The sequence below is a fragment of the Arvicanthis niloticus genome, chromosome 4 (assembly GCF_011762505.2).
Source record: "Arvicanthis niloticus isolate mArvNil1 chromosome 4, mArvNil1.pat.X, whole genome shotgun sequence".
In the NCBI taxonomy this organism is placed as follows: domain Eukaryota; kingdom Metazoa; phylum Chordata; class Mammalia; order Rodentia; family Muridae; genus Arvicanthis; species Arvicanthis niloticus.
The window spans coordinates 1,577,981-1,591,507 of NC_047661.1; the positions used below are offsets into that span (position 1 = coordinate 1,577,981).

The 13,527-nt window shown below is 38.3% G+C and overlaps 1 protein-coding gene across 4 annotated transcripts in view; it reads left to right on the forward strand.

Moving 5' to 3' along the window:
• Positions 1 to 13,527, forward strand: part of Ccdc146 (coiled-coil domain containing 146) — a 124,074-nt gene that overhangs the window by 3,658 nt on the left and 106,889 nt on the right. The gene's annotated exons all lie outside the window — the stretch shown is intronic.

Sequence of the window (13,527 nt, forward strand, 5' to 3'; positions counted from 1 at the left end):
ATAATAAATTTAATATAGAATTACATCGCAGAAACAATTCTAGAAGGATGTATACCACTTTAAATGATGGTTATCTCTAAGCAGTGATGTGGAATGATTGTATCTTTTGCATGTTATCAGAAGTGATCATGTTTGGCATTTTTATTAAGGAAAAACAGTAAGGACATCTTAGTGTGTATTGATCCCTAAGACTGTCTCAGAAATTCAAGGAATCTCTTAGCATCCAATATAAATGCAGGTGTGTAGAGTATTTCCTACCAAATCATTTTGAAAGGCAGTGACTTTTATTATTACTTTATGTTCAATTCACGGACAGCAGAGGGCAGAAGAGTTTTCAAAAGAAAAGGAAATCAGACAAAGGATTAAGTAACTCAGTTAAAGAGATGAAGGCCATGAAACTGTGCTCACTTCTGAATTACAAATAATGTTAAAACACATATCTTCTGCAGTTTCTGTTATTATGAGATAATTATATACTCAAAAAACTAATATCTATGACTTCTGAGAAGTATATAATGTAGGTAGAGCCATTTGCAGTCAGCATGTCAGACTGCCTGGCTAGCCATTCCTGTGATGCTTAACTGAATAGTGAAGCTGAGCTCACTGGCCAATTTGAAACTTCAGGGAAAGAATTTGGCATCTCACAGGCAACCGTGAAGTTGGCTGCAGATTTTTCAGATGCCCCTTTGAAAATGTTTAACTCATAATTTACTTTTTATTTGAGTGATATTGTATTTTAAATGATTTTTTTTCTGTATGTATTGAGATGACCAGATAGTTGTTTTTGAAAAGTACAGGGAAGGGGGACATCTCACAATAATTAAACCTTTAATATTGAACCGTTTTTCATTCCCTGGATGAACTTCGATCATGTTATTATCTTTTTTGTGCAAGTTGGTAGATTCAACTAATAGTTTAATGAAAATATGTGTATTTTATGTTTATATGAATTATTAGTCTGAAATTTTCTTTGACATTTTTTTTCTTCCTTCATGTATCAGGGTAAATTAGGAGAAGCGTGTTGCATCTTTTCTCTTTCTAAGAGAATTAATTGGTATTGTGGTTTGGTTTTATTTGTTTTTCTCAAAAATGAATCTGCTTTCTTGTTTGCTTTTTGTTTTGCTTGTTTTAGATTTATTATTTTGTATGTATCAGTGCTTTATCTGCATGTACACTGGCATGCCAGAAGGAGGCATCAGAACTCATTCTTGTGGTCTCTGATAATTGAACTCAGGACCTCTGGAAGAGCAGCCAGTGCTCTTAACCACTAAGTCATCTCCAGTTAAATCTGCTTTTTCTATGTGATTCTTCAATTGATAAATCATTAGTCTTTCCTTATTTTCTTTCTAGTTTGAGCAGCTGTTATCTGGATATATGTGAAATTTGCATTCCCTTATGTGTGCACCTTAGTTGTGTTTGCATGCTGTGCATTTTTCATTCTTTGTACATCATTCTGGATGATATACTCAAATCTGTGTTCATATCTGCTAATTCTTTCTTAATTTTAATTGAAATTAAAATGTCCCTATAGGGTTTTCTTATTTTTGTTTTTAAGTTAGATTTATTTTTTCTTATATGTATGAATGCTTTGTCTGTGCTGTGCATTATATGAGTGCCTAATGCCTGCAGAGGTCAAAAAAGGGAGTCAGATTTCCTGAAACTGGAATTACAGACAGTTGAGAGCTGTCATGTGGGTTCTGGGGATCCAGTCTAGGTTCTCTGCAAAAACTACATGTTGCTTAATGGCTGGGTCATCTCTCTAGCCCCATATTTTCTTCCTCATAGCTGTGTCTTCTTTTTAGGGGGTTGATTTGGTTTTTCTCCAAATCCACTTTCTCTTTAAAATTGCCCTGTGCCTTGTAGTTCTTTCTAGCCTCAATTTTACATCTTCGAACTATTTTGAAATTTAGTTATGGTGCACACCAGTTACATGCTGCTGTTTCCCTTTTGCTGGGCTCCCTGTCTTGGGGTTTATTTCCTTTCATGGCCTCTAAATTTTTTATTGATCTCTCATCTCCAGTATGAGTTCACTGTTGGGAAATCCTTTCACAGCTAAGTTAGGATGGTTCCCTCCAGGCTCATGAGGAGCAGCTTCATTCAAAGCCTTTTTAATTTTGTGGCCATGGGAAAGTTTTTAATTCTTAATCATTTCATTTGTTTTTAGGTTTTATCTTTCTTAAAAATAAATTCGCTCACTCATATAGGAAATGAATGCAAACTATAAGGTACAAGGAACCATATAATGAAATGAACTTATTTTTGCAAAATATCAATTTAAGAATTAAGATGCTTTTGTTGCGTTTTTCTTTTTTCTTGTTTATCCTGTGTTCTACTCGTGGGCTGAACTGAGAACCATAAGGGCCAACAGACTGCTCAGATACAGTAAATGGAGGGAAATCCCTATTTGTTTCTGTTATGTTGGCCCTGCCCCAAGGCCAACAAAAACAGCCTGAAGGAGGACAGACTTATCTTGACTCATGGTTTCAGAGGGCTTACTCCATGGTCACTCGGTTGTGTTGTTTCTGGGCCTATGTGCATCATCACACAGCATCATTATAAAAAGGAGGTGCTACACCATGGAATATGATAGTTTTAGAAGGTTATAGGAGACTATTCCAAATGCCTGAAGATGCTGAAGATGTCTTAGGTACGGCTCAAAACATAGGATACATAAAAGAAACAATGTAATTTATTCAAAGGAAAACTGATCTTTGAAAGGTAACAGAATGAAAAGTAAAGTTTCTAAGCAGAAAAAAGTTGTAAAAGGCACATTTGATAAAGGACTATTATCTAAAACATACAAAAGACTCAAAACTCAATAACAGGTTTTAAAAGCAACCCAATATCCTTAATAGACATCCCACTAAGGAAAATATGGAGATAAAATATACTGAGATGAAAATATGATAGCATTAAAAAATTATTAACTTATGTAAATTAAAACTGCAAGCTACTTCAACAGCCCCTAGAATGTCTATAATTAAAAATACTGGCAATGCTATGGGTTGGCAAGGATGCAGCATCATAGGAACCCTTGCATGCTGCTAAGTTTCCCTGTAAAAGGGTGCAACCATATTAGAAACCTATTTGCAGTTTTCTAGAGAATTAAATAAACATTCACCTTCTTACCCAAGATAGAGGTATATAGTCACACAAAGACTTGCCCTGTAACGTTATTAGTAACTTTATTTGTGTTAACCAAACCTGGAAATAAGTGAAATGTCTGTCAACTGGTAAAAGAGAAGTAAATTGTAGTGTATGTCTGCAGTAGAATTGAATCCAGCAAGAAAAGAAATTAATACAGGTAAACAATAATGTAGCTCATAGAAGCCGAATATGTGTATGGTTCTGTCTTACTTTAGGATACCATAACAAAGTATTGTAAATATGGACACTTAGAACATCACAGAAGGAATTTCCCTTAGTTCTGACGGCTGGAAGTCCAATATCAGAGTATTAGCATAATCATGTTCAAATGAGGACCTGCTTCTGAGTGGCAGGCTGCCTACCTCTTGTGTCCCTGTGTGTCAGAAAGAGAGCTAAGTAAGACTCTGTTCTCGTCTCTGCTGGCTCTAAGACACTAGTCTCAGTCATGAGAGCTGCGCTCACATGACCTGGTATTCCTCCAATACCATCGAGTAGAATTAGATTTTAACATAAATGGTACCATGTGCCTGGCATGTAAGCATACATTTCATAGCAGATTATATGAAATTTATAAGAGCACAGAATGACTGGTCATGTTCAGATGCTCTGAGGATGGTGGATATGGAAGGTAGAGTCAAGTAGGATAAGGAGCTAATAGTAAATGACAAGAGGAAAGTTGAAAGGAGGACCAGTGGAAAGGTCTTGGTAGTGATCAGGTTATGGTCACTATCTGTAAGAACTCATCATAGTATACACTTAGCACTGTGATTTTTATTATGCACAAGTTGTGTATAGTAAAGTTGACTATAAAACTTCATTCCTGATTTTCTTTTCCTCTCATGTTTCTGGGCATGAGACCTCAGGTTTTGGTCACCATTATGGTTCTGGTCATTGTTTGCTGTCTGACCACACTAGTCCCTTCAGAGACATACGTACATACGATAGAGACATCCGACTGAGTCTCGGGAGGGCCTTGTCTCTAATCTCCTCTGGGAGTTCTGTATCCCCATCTGGTCTCAACTGTTCCCACAGCTCCTTTAGTAACAGCCTCATATCACACCTTAAAGAATTTATAGGGTTTTATTTTCCCTACCAAACTCAATACCTGTCTCTCACCACTTCATGACTTCTCCAGGTCTCTGCACCTAGATAATCCTTGTTGCTTATCATCTGAAGGGCTAAGAGTGGTGATATCCTGGGCTGGAGAGATGGCTCAGTGGTTAAGAGCACCGACTGCTCCTCCAGAAGTCCTGAGTTCAATTCCCAGTAACCACATGGTGGTTCACAACCATCTATAATGGGATCTGATGCCCTCTTCTGGTGTGTCTGAAGAGAGCAATGGCGTGTGTGCTCATATACATAAAATGAATAAATAAATATTAAAAAAAAAAAGAGTGGTGATATCCTGTTGCTGTTCCCAAATTCCCTCAGGCATTGATATTAAATGCCTGAGCTTTAAACTGTTTCCTTCTTTAAGGTAAGGTTCTGGTTTCATATGGTACTTACTCTGAGGGGACTGTGTGAAACTTTTTTCTCATCACCAACTCAAAAATTTATTTTTATTTAAATATTTTTACTTAACATAATTTATCCAAATATTTATTTATTTTGATTTGTTGTTTAAATATGTTAATATTTATTTTGTATATATGTTATGTTAATATTTATTTTATTTTGATTTATGTTATTTAAATATTTATTTTGAGTTGTGTTATTTAAATATCTATTTTATTTATAGTCATGTTATTTAAATATTTTATTTAGATTTGTGTCATTTAGACATTTTTATTTAAATTCATTTTAAGTATTTGTTTTTATTTAAATCTGTTTTATTTATTTTCTTTTCTTTTTCTCACTTCTTCCAATGCAAAGGTAGGGAATATTGGGTTGGTAAAATATTCTTCTTACCCTGTAATAAACCTTTGTCTTCTAGAGGAACTAGATTGGGTAAGTGACTCTGTGTGGAAGAACACTATTGTGGAGGTTCACTTCAGGTGCATGGAAACAGGAAATGCTTACTTAACCAAAACAAGAGACTAGGAAATACATAGACTTGGGAGGGGGAAACTTGACCTACTTCACTTGTTCTGTGTGGTGGCTCTTCCCTGACTTGGAGTTGACTAAGGACATTTTAAAGGCTGTCTTGCTCACTTTCTTTTTCTTCAATACCCAATGTCCTGCATAAAATTCTAATCGTATGTTTTAGATCTTGTGGTGTAATTTGAAGAGCAAACCTCCTGTTGTAGTTTGTTCTGCATTCACGCTAATAATGGATTAGAGTTCTGGGTTAAACTCCTGGACAGGACCAGCTCATGGAGCTTATGTGTTATTGAGATGTTATACACAAGATAGGAGAGCCGGCCAGTGGTGGGTGGACGCTCACGATGATGGAGGAGTGTTTGCTGTGCACTGGGCTGAGGTCACTGCTGTTGACCCTTTAGCAGCTGATGGGACAGATAGAGGTTCAACATTTTGCTTAGGTCACACGGGAAGAACTGAGATTGAAGTCTAAACTGAACTTTAAATAACAGTTTCCATGTTTGGGGACCAATTTAAAGTGGTGAACCCCAGGCTGTGTAAGAAGGAAGAAAAGGAAAAGGAGGAGGAAGATGAAGAGGAGGTAGCCATCTATTGCAAAAGCCTAAGAAAGGGCTTTTCTAAGACCACTGGGGAAATCTTTAAAGATTTATTGTTTTTAATTATGTCTATGTGTGTGTGCCTATGTGAGTTAATGAGCACACGTTCATGCAGGTGTCTGTAGAGGTCAGAAGACAGTGATGTATTCCTTGGAACTGGAATTATAGGACGTTGGGAATTACTTGATATAGGTGCTAGGAACCCAACCCGGGTCTTCTGCAATAGCAGTAAGTGCTCTTAAGTGCTAGGCCAGCTCTGCAGATCTATAGAGAAAGTCTTAAATGAGATATAATATGAATGGGTAAGGAGCATAGGCCAGAGTTTTAATAAATCCTGTTGTTTGTTAGTGCTGATCTTGGGTGCATCCTTTACCCTCTCTGAACTTCAAATTCCTTCTCTACAAAATGTAGAAAATTTGTGTGGTATATGATTGAAATATATGTGGTATGTGCTACAAATAGAGGAAGTCATACAAAGAAAGTATTATCTAAATGACCCATTTATCAAAGGCTTTTAGATACTGTTATTGGTGCACAGTGAACGGCCACTGGACAAGAGAGCCTTCATGCTGACAGGGCAACCAGGCACCTAAGGAGAGACAACTTCTGTTTCTGTGACTATTCTGCCACCAATTCTAAGAAAGAGGAAAGTGTCCAAGAAGGGATTTGAAGGGAGGGCAAGGCGCTTGTCTTGGATCTATGCTTGGAACATCTTAGCTGTGGGGAAAGGGAGGAAGACGGTAGTTCAGTGAGGGAGAAGACTTAGCACGTCCATCCATCCTCCCATCCCATGGCTTATGCTGGAACACAGCCTTCGGTTCTCCACAATCTGGGCAAGCAGGAGGGTTATTGTTGATTACACATGTGCATAGTTTAGGATTTAACTATGTAATGATTTGAAACTTTACCAGCTACATGTGCACTTGAAGCTTCCTCTCAGAAACAACCATCCTTCTCTTCTGCTTCCCTTGTTTCTGCCCGTCTCTCTGTCTTTCTGTCCCTCTGTCTTTCTGTTTCTCTCTCTCTCTCTCTCTCTCTCTCTCTCTCTCTCTCTCTCTCTCTCTCTCCTCCTCCTCCTCCTCCTCCTTCTCTCTCTCTCTCTCTCTGTGTGTGAGGGAGAGAGAGAGAGAGAAAGAGAGAGAAAGATTTTCACTCTGCCTTCCCATAATCTTCTCTATAGTGTTAGAAAACTGCTTCAAGCCTAATTCACTCATTGTCTAAAAGTAATGAATCTTGGCCAATTGTACTCAGAATAAAGAATAAAAAAATCTCTGCAGGAAAAAAGCAAGTATTCTACTGGTTAGTTGCATTTAGGATTGTCAAATTGGTAGTATCTGATACTGCTGTTGACTACTAAATGGATCTGAATGCCTTATTAAAGATGGGCTCCCCAGTATCCCATCTTGCACACCAAAGTCTTCTTAGTATGAGTGTTCAGTGAGACATTCAATGTGCTCTTCAAAAGTAATATGCATAAGATCATAGAGCTGTTATATTAGTATTAAGGACACTTTTCTTACAGCCATTTACCTTTGTTTCCTTACCAACCATTTGACATTTATGGGATTTAATTTTTTTTTTTTTTTAGAAACCGAAACAAAAATAAATAAATAAATGGAAGTTTCTAAGAGTTCCTCCTTCCTCCATGGTATTTGGCTCTGAGTTACTATGGAAACAGTCACTAGGTAACCCCACAGCACTGGGCTTCTGGGGAAAGGAACACAGGTCATGTTTCCCTGCCAGTTACAAGAACTCAGTTACACAAAACAGAATGATCAGAGAGCATGTGGACCAAGGAGGGAAAAATAACATGTGTGACTTTCATGTTACACCATGCTGTTTCTAAAATGACCAAAGCTTGTGTGTGCTGTGACTGGTGACATCGAAAGATACAGTTCCTTACCATATCTTTTTCTTGGAGCATCGTGGTTGCTTGTAGCCTTCCTCCAATCTCTGGAATGTGTTATTTAGTTTTTGCACATGCTCCTTGAAAGTCAGGAAAATTTCCCTTAAGAGTTCAGAGTCAAAACAAAGTGCTGATCACCTATGTCAAGCTTGAAAGAAGAGGAAGTCGTGGTGTTTCTTACAAAATGGGGCAGACCTCAGGGTTCATTGCTTCAGGTTTTTTTCTTTGTGGAGCTTCCTGTTTTGGGTTTGACCTTAACCACCTCTGTCATGAAGTGAGAAAAACAGCATGAAATGTCCCTCTGAGATAGGACTGACACGTTTCCCATTTCAGTTCATCTCTTCTTCACCAGCCTTTTGCTGTCTGTACATCATATCATTTGTGGTGCTCATGTAAGATACAGCAAGGCCACATCCTCAGACCCTTACAGCCCAGTATGGCTCAGCTTTACAGCTGTCCTGAAGAGCTTGCTCTGCCAGTGGTGCTCTTGGAAGTCTGCAGTGTGTGCCAGCCTGCTGCTGCAATTCAGGTCTTTGTGGAGTCTTTTCCTGTTCCAGCATTTTAAAATGCCTGTGACTATTTTGTCTCACTGCCCATTATGAACCACCTGAAATCATGTTGTTGTCTTCCTTGTTTTGGCCACCATGGTGTCTGGTTTTTGCCCATGACACCGTGATACCTCCAAGTTACCAAATTCTTGTTCGTTCCAAGCCACACCTCCAGGATAAGGTAGCTATGAATGTGACAGCTCTTCAGTATCTCGATGAGAATCCAGATTCAGGCAGTTTATGGCTGTTACAGTTTCACCTGCTTCTGTAAGAAGAGTGTCTGCTGTAGTTACTTTTTTTTTTTTTTTTTTTTTTTTTTTTTTTTTTTTTTTTTTTTTTTTTTTTTTTTTTTTTGGTTTTTTGAGACAGGGTTGTTTCTCTGTGTAGTCCTGGCTGTCCTGGAACTCACTCTGTAGACCAGGCTGGCCTCGAACTCAAAAATCCGCCTGTCTCTGCCTCCCAAGTGCTGGGATTAAAGGCGTGCGCCACCACTGCTCGGCTGTAGTTACTTTTCTATCTATCATCATGACAGAGCACCACGACCAAGCTAACATACAGAAGAAAGCCTTTAACTTTCATATGCCCATGAGACTTCATCACCATCACAGTCACTGAAATATCTGTTACTTCCAAAGAAACTTCCTTCCTCGTTTACTATCTCGTTACTGAGTTTTAAGAAAACTTATAATTCTAGCACTTGGGAGCCAGAGGCAGGTCCCTGTGAATTTCAAGCCAGGTAGGGATACACAGAGAGCCACTGCCTGAAAAATAAACACCAAGATTTAACTGGCTGACCTAGTAAACTAGTAAACTCATAGTTAACTACTAGACTAATACAGTTATGGGCACTGTGTTATATAGATTTCCAGAGCTTATTTTCCTAAAATAACTTCAACTTTATAATTTTAGTCATCACTCCAAATTCCCCATAATTCCTCAGACCAACCCTTCTGACTGTGTTTCTATGAGTATGTTAGAGAACAGTAGCCCCATCTGTTGGGAGCCGACTTCTAGCAGAAGGCAGCTATCATCTTTGCAGCCATCTCGAGCCATATATCCTGATAAGAGACTTGTTTTTCAACAGCCTACAACAGCTGAGCACACTCTGATAAACATCTTGTTTATCCCACATAGCTTGTTTTGCTGTTTAGTGACCCCAGCTTCATGGTGCACGTTGTAAAGAGTCTTCAGTTGTGTGTCCCTGCTTGTGCTTATAAATACCCAGGATTTTCTTGCAAGGGAGTCAATGGGAGACAGTAAACAAGACTTGACCATACACCCTGTTTTGTCTCCATTCTTCACGTTTCTTCCCCTTCTTCCCCCCACTCTCTCTCTTGCTAGACCCTGATCCGCGGACCGGAGCAGCAGAGCAGTCCGGGACATTTTGATCCCCAAGTGTGGGGCAGCTTAGGACAGGACACCCATCTCTCTGTCAAGTTTATTTTACTTAGAATACTCTTGGTCTATCTATAACATCATTCTGGTGGTTTGAATGAAAATGACACCTATAGGCCTAGGTGGTGCTATTAGGAGGTGTGACCTTGTTGGTGTGGGTGTGGCCTTATTGTTGAGGAAGTGTGTCACGGGGGTGGGTGTTAAGGTTTCACATGTTCAAGCTAGGGATAGTGTCTTCTCTCTCTTCCTGCTGTTTGCTGATCTGGACATGGAACTCTTAGCTACCTCTCCAGCATCATGTCTACCTGCATGCTGTCATGCTTTCTGACATGACGATAATGGACTGAACCCGTGAATGTGTATAAGATTTGCCATGATCATGGTGTCCATGTCTCCTCACAACAGAAAAGCCTACTGAGACAATCTCACACTTTTTAATGACTGCTTCTATTTCTTTAGGGCTTATAGGGATGTTTATAGTTTACCTGATCTTGATTTAACCTTGGTATGTGGTATCTGTCTAGAAAATTGTCAATTTTGCTACGATTTTCCAATTTTGTGGAGTACAAGCCTTTGAAGTAAGACCTAACGATTGTTTATATTCACTCAGTGTCTGTGGTTATGTCTCTATTTTCATTACTGATTTTGTTTATCTGGATACTGTCTGTCTCTTGGTTAATTTGGCTAAGAGTTTGTCTATCTTGTTGATTTTCTCAAAGAACCAGCTGTTGGTTTCATTGAATCTTTGTATGCTTGCTTCTTCTTCTTTTTTTCTTAGAGCTCTCAAGTATACTTTTGAATTGCTAAGATAAGAACTTTCTAATTTCTTTATGGCTGCATTTTCCTCTTAGCACTGCTTTCATTGTGTCCTATAACTTTGAGTATATTGTGCCTTCATTTTCATTGAATTCTAGAACGTCTTTAATTTCTTTCTTTCTTTCTTTCTTTCTTTCTTTCTTTCTTTCTTTCTTTCTTTCTTTCCTCCCTAACCCAGAGGTCATTGAGTAGAGAGTTGTTCAATTTCCATGAGTGTGTAGGCTTTTCAGTGTTTCTGTTGTTGAAGTCCAGCTTTAATCCATGGTGGTCTGATAAGGTGCAAGGTGTTACTTCAATTTTCTTGTATCTGTTGAGGCTTGCTTTGTGACTGACTATATGGTCAATTTTAGATAAAGATCCATGAGGTGCTAAGAAGAAGACATGTTCTTTTGTATTTGTGTGAAATATTCTGTAACTGTCTGTTAGGTCCATTTGATTCATAATGTCTGTTAGTTTCATTATTTCTCTGTTTAGTGTTTGTCTGGGTTGCCTGTCAATTGGTGAAAGTAGGGTGTTGGAAGTCTCCCACTGTTAATGTGTGTTGTCTGATGTGCGATTTAAGCTTTAACAATGTGGACAGATACTGTTTGAATTTGAATTTCTCTTGAAATATCTTGTTTCCTCCATCTATGGTGATTGAGTTTTGTCTAGGTTGGCACTTGTAGATTTTTAGAGGTTACAAGACATCTGTCCAAGCCCTTTCTAGCTTTTACAGTCTCCGTTGAGAAGTCAGGTGTGATTCTGATAGATCTGCCTTTGTATGTTACCTGGCCTGTCCCCCTTGCTGCTTTTATTATTCTTTCTTGGTTCTGTAGATTTTGTGTTCTGGGAAGATTTTCTTTTCTGGTCCAGTATAATTGGTGTTTATAAGCTTTTTGTATGTTTATAGGCATATCTCTCTTTAGGCTGGGGAAGTTTTCTTCTATGATTTTGTTGAGAATATTTTCTGGTCCTTGGAGCTGGGACTCTTCACCTCCTTCTATTCCTATTATTCTTAGCTTAGGTTATTTCATCATATCCAAGATTTCTGGGATGTTTTGTGTCAGGATTTTTTTTAACATTAACATTTTCTTTGACTGATGTATCAATTTCTTCTATTGTATCTTCTGTGCCTGACATTCTCTCTTCCATCTCCTGTATTTTGTTGGTGATGCTCTCTTCCCTAGGTTTTCATCTCCAGGATTCCCTCAGTTTGTGTTTTCTTTATTGCTTCTATTTGTACTTTCAGGGCTTGCACAGTTGTACTTCCTTTACTTGTTTAATTATATTTTTCTGTATGTCTTTAAGGAATTTATTCATTTCCTCTTTAAAGGTTTCTATCATCTTTATAAGATTAGATTTAAGGTTATTGTCTTGTGCTTCAGCTGTGTTAGGCTATCCAGGGCTTGCTATAGTAGGGTAGCTGTGCTTTGGATATGTCATATTGCCCTGGCTTTTGTTAATTGTGTCCTTTCAAGCACCTTTAGTCATCTGAATGGTTTTGGTCCCCGGATGTTCCTGTTGTAGTAGGAATTGGGAAGAGAGAGTGAACCTCAATGGTCTTGGTGTGACAGGCCTCTGATGCGTATCTTTGGGCTGTATGATTCAGGAGCTTCAGGTCTGATGAAGCTGGGCAGAGAGGTGTCAGGATAATGGAGGTCTCCCTGGGATAGTAGGCTGCTCAAGGCAGCCTGGCTTGGCCTAGAGGGCTCAGAGAGCAGGGAAGATGGGTAGGGGAGGGAAGCTTACCAGTATGGTTCAAGAGTCTGACAGACGTAGAGGAGAGGTAGTGAGAGAATGGAGGTCCCCCTGGGATAGCTTAAAAAATGTTGTAAAGAAGGAGTAATCATTATGCTTAATGAAAAGTGTTCTACAAAAGAGGCTCATTGGCTTTAGATGTTATATTTTGAATGATTTTTTTTTTAAGAAATTTACCCTGATATTGTCAATCCTCTTCTCAAAATTAAACATTGCCAAAACTTATTTGCAATTTTATTTTCCAAGAGCAGCTGACATCATTTTCAATTATGTCAATTAAAAATGAAATTGCAAAAGTATAAATTTTGATAGCCTAATTAGTGATTTTTGTGGAAAAAAATAAGTCAGAAAAATCTTATGACCAGGCAAGATGTCACTGCACTATTATTTATTTTATTATATAAAATTATTATAAAATATTTTCTTATAATTTATGATGCTTGGATATATTTTTCATGTAACACAATTAAATTTATTATATTTCATGATCAATAAACAATAAATTTCTTGTTCTTATTGCAATCCTTTCATTTCTTGGAATTAAATGGGGGAGAAGGTCTGCTGCTTGAGACTGGTCCTGTCCCAACCCTACTGAGAAGTTTGCTGCCTGTTCTCTACCTGGCTTCTCAAGAGCCTGGTTCTGTCTCCCCTCACCTTTCCCATGCCCAGATCCCACCCTGGTTGTTGTTTTATATTTTGGTATTTTCATCTATTTTTTCTTGCTTTTTAAGCAAAAGGCCCCTACACAAATCCTTTTTGTTCTGGATTAGTTAGCTACACAGGAAGCCTGCTGCGTATGATCTGGCAGAGAAGCTTCTCCAAGCTGGTGACAGAAATCAGAAGGAGTTGCCATGTTGCTCCTCTGGAACTTTTACTTAGACAAATTAATGTTCTAATATGTTGAATAAATTATTGTTGCTTCATTGGTTCCATATTAGCATTTCACATCTGAAAATCCAAGCAAATTATTAAATGAGAAACAGCTGAAATTGTTTCCTCCATTGGCAAATATTCTTGGCACACGTTCTAGTATGTGTGTTACTTGCTGTGTGTTGAAGAAACCTTGACAAATAGAATTTGGGAAGCACTATAAAAATAATAAATTATAATACAGTACCTTAAGTATGGCTACAGGAGTTTGGACATGCTATAGAAATAACAGTAAGGTATGACTGCCCTAGTACATAGGTCCTGCCCATGTTTCTGTGTGGTCATGTGTGACCCATGTTCTTATTGCAATCCTTTCATTTCTCAGAATTAAATGGGGAGAGGGTCTGCAGCTTGAGACTGGTCCTGTCCCAACCCTACTGAGAAGTCTGCTGCCTGTTCTCTACCTGGCTTC